Source organism: Humulus lupulus, chromosome 2, assembly GCF_963169125.1.
Source record: "Humulus lupulus chromosome 2, drHumLupu1.1, whole genome shotgun sequence".
Taxonomy (NCBI): domain Eukaryota; kingdom Viridiplantae; phylum Streptophyta; class Magnoliopsida; order Rosales; family Cannabaceae; genus Humulus; species Humulus lupulus.
Window position 1 is genome coordinate 143,958,834 of NC_084794.1, and position 13,539 is coordinate 143,972,372.

Below are 13,539 nucleotides of genomic sequence, written 5' to 3' on the forward strand. Positions count from 1 at the left end.
CGGCATGGCTATGGTGAGCCGCGGCCTAAGTTGGCATTTTGGGGCAGAAATGCCTTTGTCAGAGAGGTGAGCCGTGACATGGCTGTGGTGAGCCGCGGCCCATAAGGGCATTTTTGGCCAGAAATATGTTTTTAGCTTGGGGATTCAAGCCTTAGGCCTCGGGATCGATCCTACTACCCGGTTTAGTAGGATTCGATGTCTCGGAGGCTAGGTTTTGATTTGGGAACCCTTTGTTATCATTTTTATTGATGGAATCCCATGATTGGTTATGACCAGGTAACCGCTAAAGGACCAAAAGATTGATCGTTCTCAGGGGTCGTACTTATATTAATTTTCACTCGAACCAGAGGTAAGAAAACTGCACCCTGTGTATATATGACATGCATGATTATTATTGAGGCATGTTGATTGGTAAATGTGGACATGGATTACTTATTAAATGCTAGCAAATGTTGAATACTTGTATATGTACTGATTAGTCAGGGACACTGACCTAAGGAGTTAGAAATTGCATAGCGTCATGAATGCCGAGCAAAATGAAGATTAGATCTAATCGATATCAGCAAAGAATGACTCATATGGGGTATTAACACTGGATCGACCCTAAGGTCGATGAACTTATAAGCGCTTGTCTGGTCTAAGACCAGATATTCAGAGCCAGGGCATATGGGCCCGGTGACTGTTTGTCACATGGCTAGGGAACACTGTTCTAAAGTTATGACTCTATGGTCATGAGGGAGGTTATGTTGGTGATTATTCACCATACACCTATCCTGTTAAAACTTATGAAAGGCTCACTTATTTGTTAAGCCCTGGTGACCCTATCGTCACATGGCTAGAGGGTGCTATCCCTGTAATTAGTGACTCTTGCAATAGTCACCTATTTGTTTGGACTGATGGTCCTGAATGATTATTATGATCATCGTTGATATTATATCATGCTTTATTGCGTTTTCTTGCCGGGCCTTGGCTCATGGGTGCTATGTGGTGCAGGTAAAGGGAAAGAAAAGCTCACCCAGCCTTGAGTGGAGAGCTTAGGTGGTGATGTGTACATATGCGGCCGCTTGACCACCATGGCCAAGGTGTTCTCAGAAGAACTAGGGGGTTTACCCTATTTTTGTTGCTTAGGTCGGCAGGATTGTAAATTTAAAACTGTAATGACCATTTTGTACTGAGAACAACTTGTAAATGTTTTGATTAGCTCTGCAGAGCAGTTTGTAATGAAAATATCCATTTCCTTTTTATTAGTTTTCCACCTTAACCTGATAATTACACTTAGAGCACGTTTTTGACCAAAGGACTCGGGTAGCAGGTCAAATTTCCGGTCCACCGTTCACCGTAACTGTTCTGGGGTAACCAGGGCGTTACAAAACCCCTGCTTTTCCCTTCTTTCTTTACTCTTTCTTTTCTTTTCTTCAGACCTCTCTTGCCTTATACACACTCCACTAAGGTATAAAGTTTAGTAATACTTATCCCTTATAAGCCAAATGACCAATTTTCCCTACCCTTTATAACTAAGCTTTTAAACCTCCTAGGGGCATTTTGGTCATTGCACCCAATTCCCGCTAATTCCTCGAATGTCTCTAATATTTACCGCTTACTTCTCAACACCTAACTAATCACCAATTAAATTCCTCAATATCAAAATAGACCCCAATATTTTCTCTAAATTCCCAAAATACGCCCAAGCTCGCCCCGAGCCGGGTATAAATCCCCATCGTGACTTTTTTGCTAAACCGCTCACTAAGATCGCCTCGAGTCACATATTACAAATATATCTACATAATAATGTGGTCTTGACAATTTATCACAAATATATACAGTTATGCCCTCAACGGGCCAAAATTACGAATATGCCCTTCTAACCTAATTAGGGCCTACATGCATACTAGTACACATAGTCATGCATCACAGATACTCAAATAATCATATAACATGCTTTTAATCACTTAATTCACATATAATCCAGTTATGCCCTCCCGGCACACTAATCAAGGCCCTTAAACCTTATTAGCAAATTTGGGTCGTTACAACTATCCCTTCCTAATGAGAATTTCGTCCTCGAAATTTACCTGAATAACTCGGGATACTGATCTCGCATCGCTGTCTCAAGCTCCCAGGTTGCTTCCTTGACCCTACTATTCCTCCATAACACCTTAACAAGAGGAATCGTCTTATTCCGTAGTACTTTATATTTCTGATCCAAGATCTGAACCGGTTGCTCTTCATAAGTCAGATCTTTCTGCAACTCCAAGCATTCATACCTCAACACATGAGTCGCATCTGAGACGTACTTCCGGAGCATAGAAACATGGAACACATCATGAACTCCTGACAATGATGGTGGCAAGGCTAACCTGTAAGCCACCTGACCGATCCTTTCCAGGATCTCAAAAGGTCTGATGAACCTAGGGCTTAGCTTGCCCTTCTTTCCAAATCTCTTCACCCTTCGCAATGGTGAAACTCGGAGAAATACATGGTCCCCAACCTGGAACTCCACGTCCCTACACTTGGGATCAGCGTAGCTTTTCTGTCTTCTCTATGAGGCGAGCATCCTAGCTTAGATTTTCTCTATAGCTTCACTTGTCTTTTAAACCATATTTGGCCCTAAATACTTCCTCTCACCCATCTCATCCCAAAGAATGGGTGATCTACACTTCCTTCCGTATAACATCTTAAAGGGAGCCACTCCAATCGTTGATTGGTAACTAATGTTATACGAAAATTCAATCAGCGGGAGATACTTAATCCATGATCCCTCAAAGTCAATTACACACGCTTTGAGCATATCTTCCAACACCTGAATTATCCTCTCAGACTGTCCATCAGTCTGAGGATGAAAGGTTGTGCTGAACTTCAACTGAGTCCCCATAGCCTTCTGCAAACCACCCCAAAACTTGGAGTTAAAGATAGGATCCCAGTCTGACACTATAGACTTAGGAACCCCATGGAGACGTACGATCTCCCTCACGTACAACTCAACATACTGATCCATAGTATATGTCGACTTCACTGGAAGAAAATGGGCTGACTTGGTGTATCTGTCCACTATCACCCACACTGAGTCATGAAGACCTACAGTTCTGGGTAAACCTCCCATAACATCCATTGTAATATCCTCCCATTTCCATTCAGGAATACCCAAAAATTGAAGCAACCCTACTGGTCGCTGATGCTTAGCTTTCACCTGCTGACAGGTTAAACATTTGGCTACGTACTCCACCACATCCCTTTTCATTCCAGGCCACCAATATAACGTCCGTAGATCCTGGTACATCTTCGTGGTACCCGGATGAAGTGAGTACGGCGTCATATGAGACTCATCCAGTATCTCTCATTTGATCCCCTCATCATTCGGAACACAAATCCGCCCCTGATACCGAAGCAAACCAACATCAAAGATAGAATAGTCCATAGCTACTCCCGCTAAGACATTCTTTCTAACCTCCTATAACTGAGCGTCTACCAATTGCCCTTCTCTAATCCGCTCTAGCAGGGTCGACTGCAGAGTAATATTGGCCAACCGGCCCACCAGCAATTGTATCCCTGCTCTGACGATCTCATCAGCTAACTCTCTTGAGATCTGGGTGGAACTATATAACTGACCTGGGCCTCTCCGGCTCAATGCATCTGCCACTACATTGGCTTTCCCCGGATGGTAAAGAATATCACAATCATAGTCTTTCACCAACTCCAGCCAACGCCTCTGTCTCATGTTCAGGTCCTTCTGTGTAAATAAATACTTTAGACTCTTGTGGTCAGTGTATACCTCGCACTTTTACCCATATAGATAATGTCGCCAAATCTTCAGTGCAAATACCACTGATGCTAGCTCCAAATCATGGGTAGGATATCGTTGCTCATACACCTTTAGTTGTCGTGATGCATAAGCTATGACCTTCTCATTCTGTATCAATACACAACCTAAACCCAACCTCGATGCATCGCAGTAGACAACAAACTTCCCTTCCCCAGAAGGAAGACTCAGCACAGGCGTGGAAATAAGCCATCGCTTCAACTCTTGGAAACTGTCCTCACACTTGTCTGACAAAATAAAATTCAAATTCTTCCGTTTCAGTTCTGTCATCGGTGCCGCTATGTTCGAGAAGCCTTCCACAATCTGTCTGTAGTAACCCGCTAAAACAAGAAAACTTCGCACCTCCAAGGCATTCCTTGGCCTCGGCCAATCCCTAACTGCCTCTACCTTAGATGGATCCACCTTAATCCCATCTGCACCCACGATATGTCCAAGGAATGTCACTTCTAGTAACCAAAATTCACATTTCTTAAACTTGGCATACAGCTGATGCTCCCTCAATCTCTGCAGAACCTGTCGAAGAAGAATCTCATGCTCTGTCTCTGAACTGGAGTACACTAAAATTTCATCGATGAAGACAATAACGAATTGATCCAGAAAGTCCTTGAACACTCTATTCATTAGGTCCAAAAAGGTTGTTGGGGCGTTGGTCAAACCAAACGACATGACCAGAAACTCATAGTGCCCATACCTCGTTCGAAAGCCCATCTTCGGTATGTCCTCGTCCTTGATCCTCAGCTGGTGATAACCAGATCGAACATCAATTTTCGAGAACACCGTCTTACCCTGCAGCTGATCGAACAAGTCGTCAATCCTTGGTAGGGGATATTTATTATTGATAGTCAACTTGTTCAATTCCCTGTAGTCTATACACATTCTCAAAGTCCCGTCCTTTTTCTTCACAAACAAAACTGGAGCACCCCATGGCGAGTAACTAGGCCTGATGAACCCCAAATCCAAAAGCTCCTGCAATTGTATCTTCAATTCTTTCAGTTCTGCCGGTGCCATCCTATATGCTGCCCTCGACACTGGCTCTGTCCCCGGTGCCAACTCAATGACAAACTGAATATCTCTACGCGGCGGCAACCCCAGCAAGTCCTCAGGAAACACATCCAAGAACTCGCAAACCAATCTGGTCTCTTCCGGTCTTGCTGGCGAAACCCTGGTGGTATCCACCACACTAGCCAGAAAACCTATACACCCTCCTTGTAACAGATCTCTGGCTCTTAGCGCCGATATCCTAGGTACGCAGGGTCCATGCACCGCTCCCACAAAAATAAAGGGCTCCTCGCCCTCCGGCTCAAAAGTCACCATCTTTTTCCTGCAGTCAATAGTAACTCCATATCTAACCAACCAATCCATACCTAAAATCATATCAAAGTCCTCCATACTCAACTCAATCAAGTCTATTGACAACTCTCTACCGTCAACTATCACTGGCAGTGCTCTAATCCACCTCCTAGATACTACCAGTTCCCCTGTAGGTAAAATAATCCCAAACCCTGAAGTACAATACTCACTAGGTCTACACAGTCTACCAATCACCTTACTAGACACAAATGAATGTGTAGCACCAGAGTTAATCAGTACAGTAAAAGGAGAGCCAGCGTTAGAAAGCTGACCTGTCACTACCGAGGGGCTAGCCTCGGCCTCTGCCTGCGTCAAGGTGAACACTCGAGCTAGAGTCAAGTTGTCCACCTTCCCCGCATCACCCTTCTTCACTATCAGGCAGTCTTTCTTGAGGTGTCCCACCACCCCACACACATAACAGGCCTTAGCCCGACACTCGCCCGAATGGCGTCTTCTGCACCTCGTGCACTCAGGATAAGTCCTCAATGTATCACCGCCTCCCTGACGGCCACCCTAAGTACTCCGACCTCTCCTATCAAGACCAGGAGTGGTCGAAGCGTCGGGGGTCTTCCTCTTTAAATCATTGGGGCCTCCGCCCCTACCAGAACCAGAATATGGAGGCCCCACCCTGCGACCCTTCCGTCTTGCTGCACTCTCTCTCCATATCTTATTCTTTTCCTCCTCAGCGGTAAAAGCCTTCTCCACAGCCTGGGCATAAGTTGTCCCTCCAGGAACTATTGTAATCCTCACATCTCGAGCTATCATAGCATTAAGCCCTCTAATAAATCTGTCCTGCCTAGTTACATCGGTAGGCACAAGGTCGGGTGCGAACTTCACAAGTCTGTCAAACTTTAGGGCATATTCTGTAACTGTCATGCTGCCCTGAAGGCAACATTATAGTACTTCTGACTGAATAGGTCCTTGAATCCTTCCCAAGTCAAAGTAGTAACATCCCTGGTCTGTGATGCCACCTCCCACCAGATTCGGGCATCCTCTCTCAGCATATATGTGGCACAGGCCACTCTGTCATGTCCATCTACCCTCATAAAGTCTAGAATGGTAGTAATCATGGTCATCCACTATTTAACCTTCAGTGGATCAGGTCCTCCCTCAAAAATCGGGGGCTACTGTTTCTTGAACCGCTCGTACAACGACTCCCATCTATTCTTAACCTCTACTGGCTGTACAACTGGTGCCACTGCAGGTGGCACAATGGGGGAAACACCCCCTGATGGGGCTTGCTGTTGCAAAATTTGGATCTGTTTATCCTGGATCTGTAGACGAGCTTGCATGTCTACCACAAGCTGCTGCCAGTTCTCAGGGACTGGCGAAGGGGTCTGGCCCTAGTCATCATCTCTAGTCTCAGACCTGTTGCCAGCTAGTCGTGTAGATTTTCTTGGACGCATAATTATCAAAGTCAATCTGCAATCAACGACTCCACAGTCAAACTATGATGACAGGGTAATATTCCTTCCATGATCCTTCATTAGAACCCCAAACATTCACAAACAATCAAAATATAACAGTTTATCCAAATATTCATTCACATGCATAGCAGTGCTGATAAGCATGCCTCAATATCATCATGCAATAGTCAAGGGCCAGTCCCTATCAATATCTCATGCTCCCTATTAATCAAGAAGATATCAACAATCATATTTCATTCAGATCATTTAAACATATAGTCATGTATACACAATTACCAAACCCTGAGTCGAGCTTGTCTTTCGCGGCGAATGTACATGTCCAGCCAGTCTTCAGGAACCCTTAAACCTAGGATGCTCAGATACCAAGTTGTAACGCGCTGGATAGCCAAGACCGTTACACCGTGTGTTTATAAAGGTGCAAGACTTGTTAATCAAGTCGTTTAATTTGAAACGTGTCACTAAAACTTCAGTTGAACTAGGGTTAAAAGATTTTGGCCTCAAAAGCTTCATTTCTTATAAACAAACATTTTCTTTACATGGGATCCCAAAAGTAGTAGAGTTAAAAGAAAGTCTACAAAATTTTAGGACTAAAATACAATTATTAACCACTCTAAGGCAAAACAGACAATTAAGCTTTTCTCGTCCTGTACCACTCCTCGGCCGTGGCGGTCGATCAGCTGACTATGTACATTCAGCCCCGCAGCTCTCCATCTCAGGATTTCTCCAACCTGCCCTTGCCTTTACCTGCACCATGTAGAACCTGTGAGCCAAGGCCCAGCAAGAAAACACAATAGCAGAACATAGTCATTAAGCGAACAACCAGATAACTCATACAGTATAAACATATACTCAACAGTTCAGACATTCATGTTGTTCAAATACATCATCTCATATCATTAATCAATTAACATATGATAACTAGGGTTAACACCCTTAGGCCGCATCATCTATTTATCCCACAGAATCCGGCCCGCTTAAACCGAGCTCAAGGAATATAAAGATGTCCTCAGCTACCAGTGGCCGAGCCACGCCCTATGCGCAAGTATTATTTACGGCACCCGTAGGCCTTTTATCACTTGTCCCATGGCATAATACCATCTATGACATTATACAGATATAGGGAGCTCTTAGTCCCATCACAAACACATAACCGGGTGTAGTTTTCTTACCTTTAGATTTTGCTAGCTTTGTTCAATTTCATCCTCAAGCACGATCCCGTCCGAGCCCTAGCGTAAACCTAGTCATAGCCATAGATCAAAATCATCACCAAACCTAGAATCCAAAACCTAGCCTCGGGACCAATCCCGAGGCGTCGGAAAGCCCTAATTTCACCAAATGGGGTGGTGGAATCAAACCCCGAGCCCCCGGGCAAAAACCCTAAGAAATAACCTAAAAACCCCTTTCTGGAAACATGGTAGCACTACAACGCCCTAAGGAGAGCCCTATAGCGCTACAAACAGATCCAAAAGGCGCTAGAACTTTAGGACCTAGCACTGTAGCTCCCAGTGACTAGCGTTGTACCGCTAGTCACAGCACAACCCAGCACAACTTTTTCTCCTTCGAATTTTCCTGAGCCAAACCTTCTCAAAACTCAACAAAACATAAAAACAAGCCTACCAACATCTCCAACTCACCCCAAATTACCCAACCACAAGAAATTCAATCACATGCACCCCAAAACACAAAATTCACCATGGTTGAACCTACTCAACAGAAACCAACTGAAATCACAGAACTGAAACCAGAGTTTCTTACCTTTGATGGATGAGCTCAACCTAGGTTATCCTCCACACTAGCTTAGGCTTCACCTCCTCAAAGCTTCAGCCTCAACTCCCTAGAATTCCCCATCAAAACTCAACTCAAAATCCATATCAATACTAAGAACTAGACACTGAGTTACAACCTCAAGACCTTACCTCAAATGATGAGTAACCTCTGCCAATTCCTCAAGACAAATGAAGGATCCTAGCCTCAAGCTCCTGCCGAAACTCCCTCTGAGTTTTAGCTCCAAGAAACCACAAGAATTGGTGATGAGAAGCCTAAACCGTTGAGAGAAAACCCTTGCTTTTCCCTTTCTTCTTTACTCTTTCTTTTCTTTTCTTCAGACCTCTCTTGCCTTCTACACACTCCACTAAGGTATAAAGTCTAGTAATACTTATCCCTTATCAGCCAAATGTCCAATTTTCCCTCCCCTTTATAACTAAGCTTTTAAACCTCCTAGGGGCATTTTGGTCATTACACCCAATTCCCCCTAATTCCTCGAATATCTCTAATATTTACCGCTTACTTCCCGACACCTAACTAATCACCAATTATATTCCTCAATATCAAAATAGACCCCAATATTTTCTCTAAATTCCCAGAAATACCCCCACGCTCTCCCCGAGCCGGGTATAAATCCCCGCCGTGACTTTTTCGGTAAACCGCTCACTAAGATCGCCTCGAGTCACAAATTACAAATATATCCACATAATAATGTGGTCTCGAAAATTCATCACAAATATATACAGTTATACCCTCAACAGGCCAAAGTTACGAATATGCCCTTCTAACCTAATTAGGGCCTACATGCATACTAGTACACATAGTCATGCATCACAGATATTCAAATAATCATATAACATGCTTTTAATCACTTAATTCACATATAATCCAGTTATGCCCTCCCGGCACACTAATCATTGCCCTTAAGCCTTATTATCAAATTTGGGTCGTTACAGAAAACCTGAAACATGAACAAACGAACATAATTTTGCAATAAAATAATCCTAAACTAATGAAAACCATCCTAAAACTAGACCATAAACGAGCTTAAAACTCGTTTATCAAACTACCCAAAACTAAACGTTTACTCGCCCTCGAGTAAAGAATCTAACTAGACTCAAACCAAAATAAATCAAGTTGACATATCTAACCTATTCAAACACTCAATACTGCTATGCATATATAATCCGCAGGAAAAACAATCATACTATGTAAAACATTAATCTAGATTTTCAGTCTCAATCACTTCACCCTTTCACTGCAATCTATCAAGACCAAAGCTCATTTACTCATAACTCGCAAATAAAATAATTAAACCACTATATGCACATCGAATTCTCACCAACTAACCACATAACCAAATATTTCCATATGCCTATATTACTTACTATTCTCCATTAATATAAACAAATGCACAAATAAGAATCAATAGGACTTTATAAGGGTTGTAATAGAAGGCTTAGGTATAGGTAGATAAAGAGACAATTTTTTAGGCTTAATCATACCACAAGCATTCCAGCTAAACAAACTTTCCCAGAAATTTCACACATCTCATCCCTTGTTACCCGTTTTTCTCTGCCATGATTGAGAATATATATATATATATTTCAATACACTTCCCCAAACTTTGATTTTTTCAATAGATAACTATTTGGGAGCATAATCATTTTTCACTTTCTTTCTTTCTTTTCTTTCTTTTTTTTCTCAATCATAAGTAAATTTCTGAATAACACATAATACAAACATCCCATTACACATTCACTCCCCTCATATAGTAATTTTCATGCTCATGGTATGGGTCAAAAAGAGTAAATGGTAGTTTATTTCACAGTTAGGCTCAAAAGAATGTGTTAATCAAGAAAATAGTTATAACGCTCAAAAAGGGTTAACTAAAGATAAAATTTAATAGGGTTAGCTTGAAAGGCACAACCAGTCCAAAAATTGCCTATATCATTTTCCTAAATGTGCACTGTTTTAAATTTAATCTCAAATAGTAAGCAAGTAAGTTCTAGAATTTTTTTCAAACTTTTCAATCCACAATCCAAATTTTACATGCATAAAATAACTCAAGTATAACATTTACAATGGATAAGAAATAGATCTCTAATGTCAATAAATCACAGTGAAAAACAAAGTAATCTAACCAAGCACACAGATTGTTTTTAGAAGCACATCAATTTTTCCTTTGGATTATATTACGCAACAGTCAATCATATTCAAATGGCAATAATTATCAACTTAATTTATAATCTAAAGCATGACACAAAATGAACAACTAATGAAAATTAAAAACAAACAAAAAACACACAAGAAATAAATCTCTCCCCCAAACTTAACACCAAACATTGTCCCCAATTTAAGTACTCAAAGAATGAGAATAGAGACTTACATGACCAGCCACATCAGTATGGCGGTTATGGCGGCTGAGACGAAGGTCCCTCAAACTGTTGAGACTGCTGAGGCTGAGGCCCTGGAAAAATAGCAAATGACAGAGGCGAAGGCGGAGAGTAGAATGGAGAATAAGGCAGATATGGTGGTGGTGGAGCAAAATAAGTTTGATCTGATTCATTTAAAGACCACCAACTCACCAGATTGTTTAAACGAGCCACATGGTTCACCTCATATTCGTACTATTGGCCCATATACTGATTCATCATGTGCTGTTGTTGAACCATATATTGATTTTGTTGGATAAGATAATCCAACTTATCACTGACATGCTGCATGGTCTGATCACTACTACCTCCCTGCAGCAATGGATCAGCCTCTTCTTCCACCTCCATTTCGACACGTCGCTTAGCCTTTTTTCCTAGCTTGCGACACATATAAAGCAGGCTCGGGATAATCTTTCATCAGAATAATCGATAAAGGCTGCTGCAACAACTGACAAATATCGGTCACAAACTCTGGAACTCCAGCCTTATAACATAACATGGTGATGACAGATCCATGGTCCAAACCTCCAGTGGTATGGCCCTTTTCAATGAACTCAATGTTTTCCTTAAGCCATGAACCCATATTAATAGTCATCCCTGTCATCAATGCATACATCAGAAGAACTCGATCCTTAGTCATGTTAGACACATCACTTACTGGCATGAATCGAGCACAAACAAAGAAAGCCCAAAATCTGGCTTCAATATTCAGTTGACAAGACGCTATACTTTTAAGTAAAGAGCCAGATAAGGTCCAAGGAGCACCTTCAAAACATAATTTGCCAGCCACATCAATATAATCTATATATCCCTTAAAAAATTTAGTGTATTCCTCCTCCTGCTCTTTTATGTGCGGGACCTTGAAAACCTTATTAATGGACTCTGTAGTAAAAGGCACTCGCTTACCTTGATCAAAAAGTGTATCATTGTATTTATTTCTTAAATTGGCATAAAACTCATACATCAATGATACGTTGGCCTACACCAATTTTGTCACAAAATTTTCCCACTTCCTAGCCATAAGATTTGCTCTAACTAACTCAAAAGTCTGATGATTAAAAGGGTCAGACTAATATTCCACCTCACGCTCAGGAATCAAGGGTTTTCTAACAAATTTCTCATAATGCTCTTGAGCATGGAAATTTAAAAACCTAGTTTCATCATACTCTTGCTCCGAACTATCATCCCTTAGTTGGGAAGCAGAAGTTTGACCTTTCCCCTTATCCTTATTCCTTCCCGCTCTACTTTTAGGAGCCATTATTGAGACTCTCAATAACACCAACCGATAAATTTTTTTTACAGCACCTCCCCTTAAATTAAACACTTTTCCTCTTCACAACCACCCTATATATTCAATTTCACAAAACACAATACCCAAATTCTCCCAAGCACATCACAAAGATTAATATCCACCAAAAACAAACAATAATGGAACCCAATCCCAAATGCAACAAAAATTTTAGAATAAGAGGGATTGAAAACACTTACTAACCCTTGAAATGGACTCCTTTGTGCTTGAGTGAATAAAGCCCCTTGAAAATGTTAATCTTCTTCAAGAAATTAAAACTCTGAATTCTTAGGGTTCCAAAAGGTGATTGAGGAATTGAGATTGGTTCTAGAAGAAAAAATTGAACAAAGGACAAAAGGGCTAAGACAGAAGAGAAAAATGAAGAAAAATTATTGGAATATATGGTCAAATTTTTGGGTAAGAGGCTATAATGGAAGATCTATGGAGGCTTTGGGGTGTTGGGATAGAGAGAACACGGGAAGAGAATGAAAAATGAGGGTTTGAAGGAGATGAAATTCGAAACCCCCTGGTTTTTAAAAAAAAAATTATGTTATAAAGCGCTGTAGTGCTACATGTCTAGTGTTGTAGCACTACATAAAGTTTCTGGGCTATTTGTCTCTGGAAAGAGCACCGTAGCACTAGCAATACAACACCGTAGTGCTAATAAACGTTAAAAAAAAACCCTTTTGGCTCTGAGATTAGCGCCATAGCGCCCTATTAATAGCACTGTAGCGCTGGTGCTCGAATAAAATCCCCAATCTTCTCTGTAACAAGCGCCATAGTGCCTCCCTACAAGTGCTATAACGCTACTTAAGGATAAATGAACATTTTCTAACCTTTTTTCTTGCAAACCCTTGCATTTTTTTCACGTTTTTCACAGTTCATTATATACATCAAAATTTTCCTAATTAAAACTAAAAATAATCATTAAACAAATTCCCTAAACATTGTTCCAAACCAAATAAAAACAAAAATCATAAATGTAAAATACAAAATAAATAAAAATAAACATAGGAATGCCTCCTAAGAGCGTTGTCTTTAACGTCTCCAACTAGACGCTCACTTCCTTCATTAAACTTCAGGTCGGGTCAAGACCACCCCGCTCATCCTTTAGAGCCATAGTAGCATGAGTTGGCCCTTGCTTCTTGTGATTAGAAATTGGTGGTACTTTCCCCCTGTAATACCCTGGAAAGCCAAAATCGCTACACTATGTATTTATAAAGGTGCAAGACTTACTAATCAAGTTAATTAGTTAAAAACGTGTCACTGAAACCATTAATGGACTAGGGTTAAAAGGTTTTGGTCACAAAAGATACATTTCATTTAATTAAACATTTTTGTACAAGGGATCCCAAAAGAAACAGTGTTTGAAAGTTAGTTTACAAAATTTATAATGTATGAACAACCACTAGCCACTCTAAGGGCAAAACAGACATTTATGGTCCTCCTGTTCCTGCC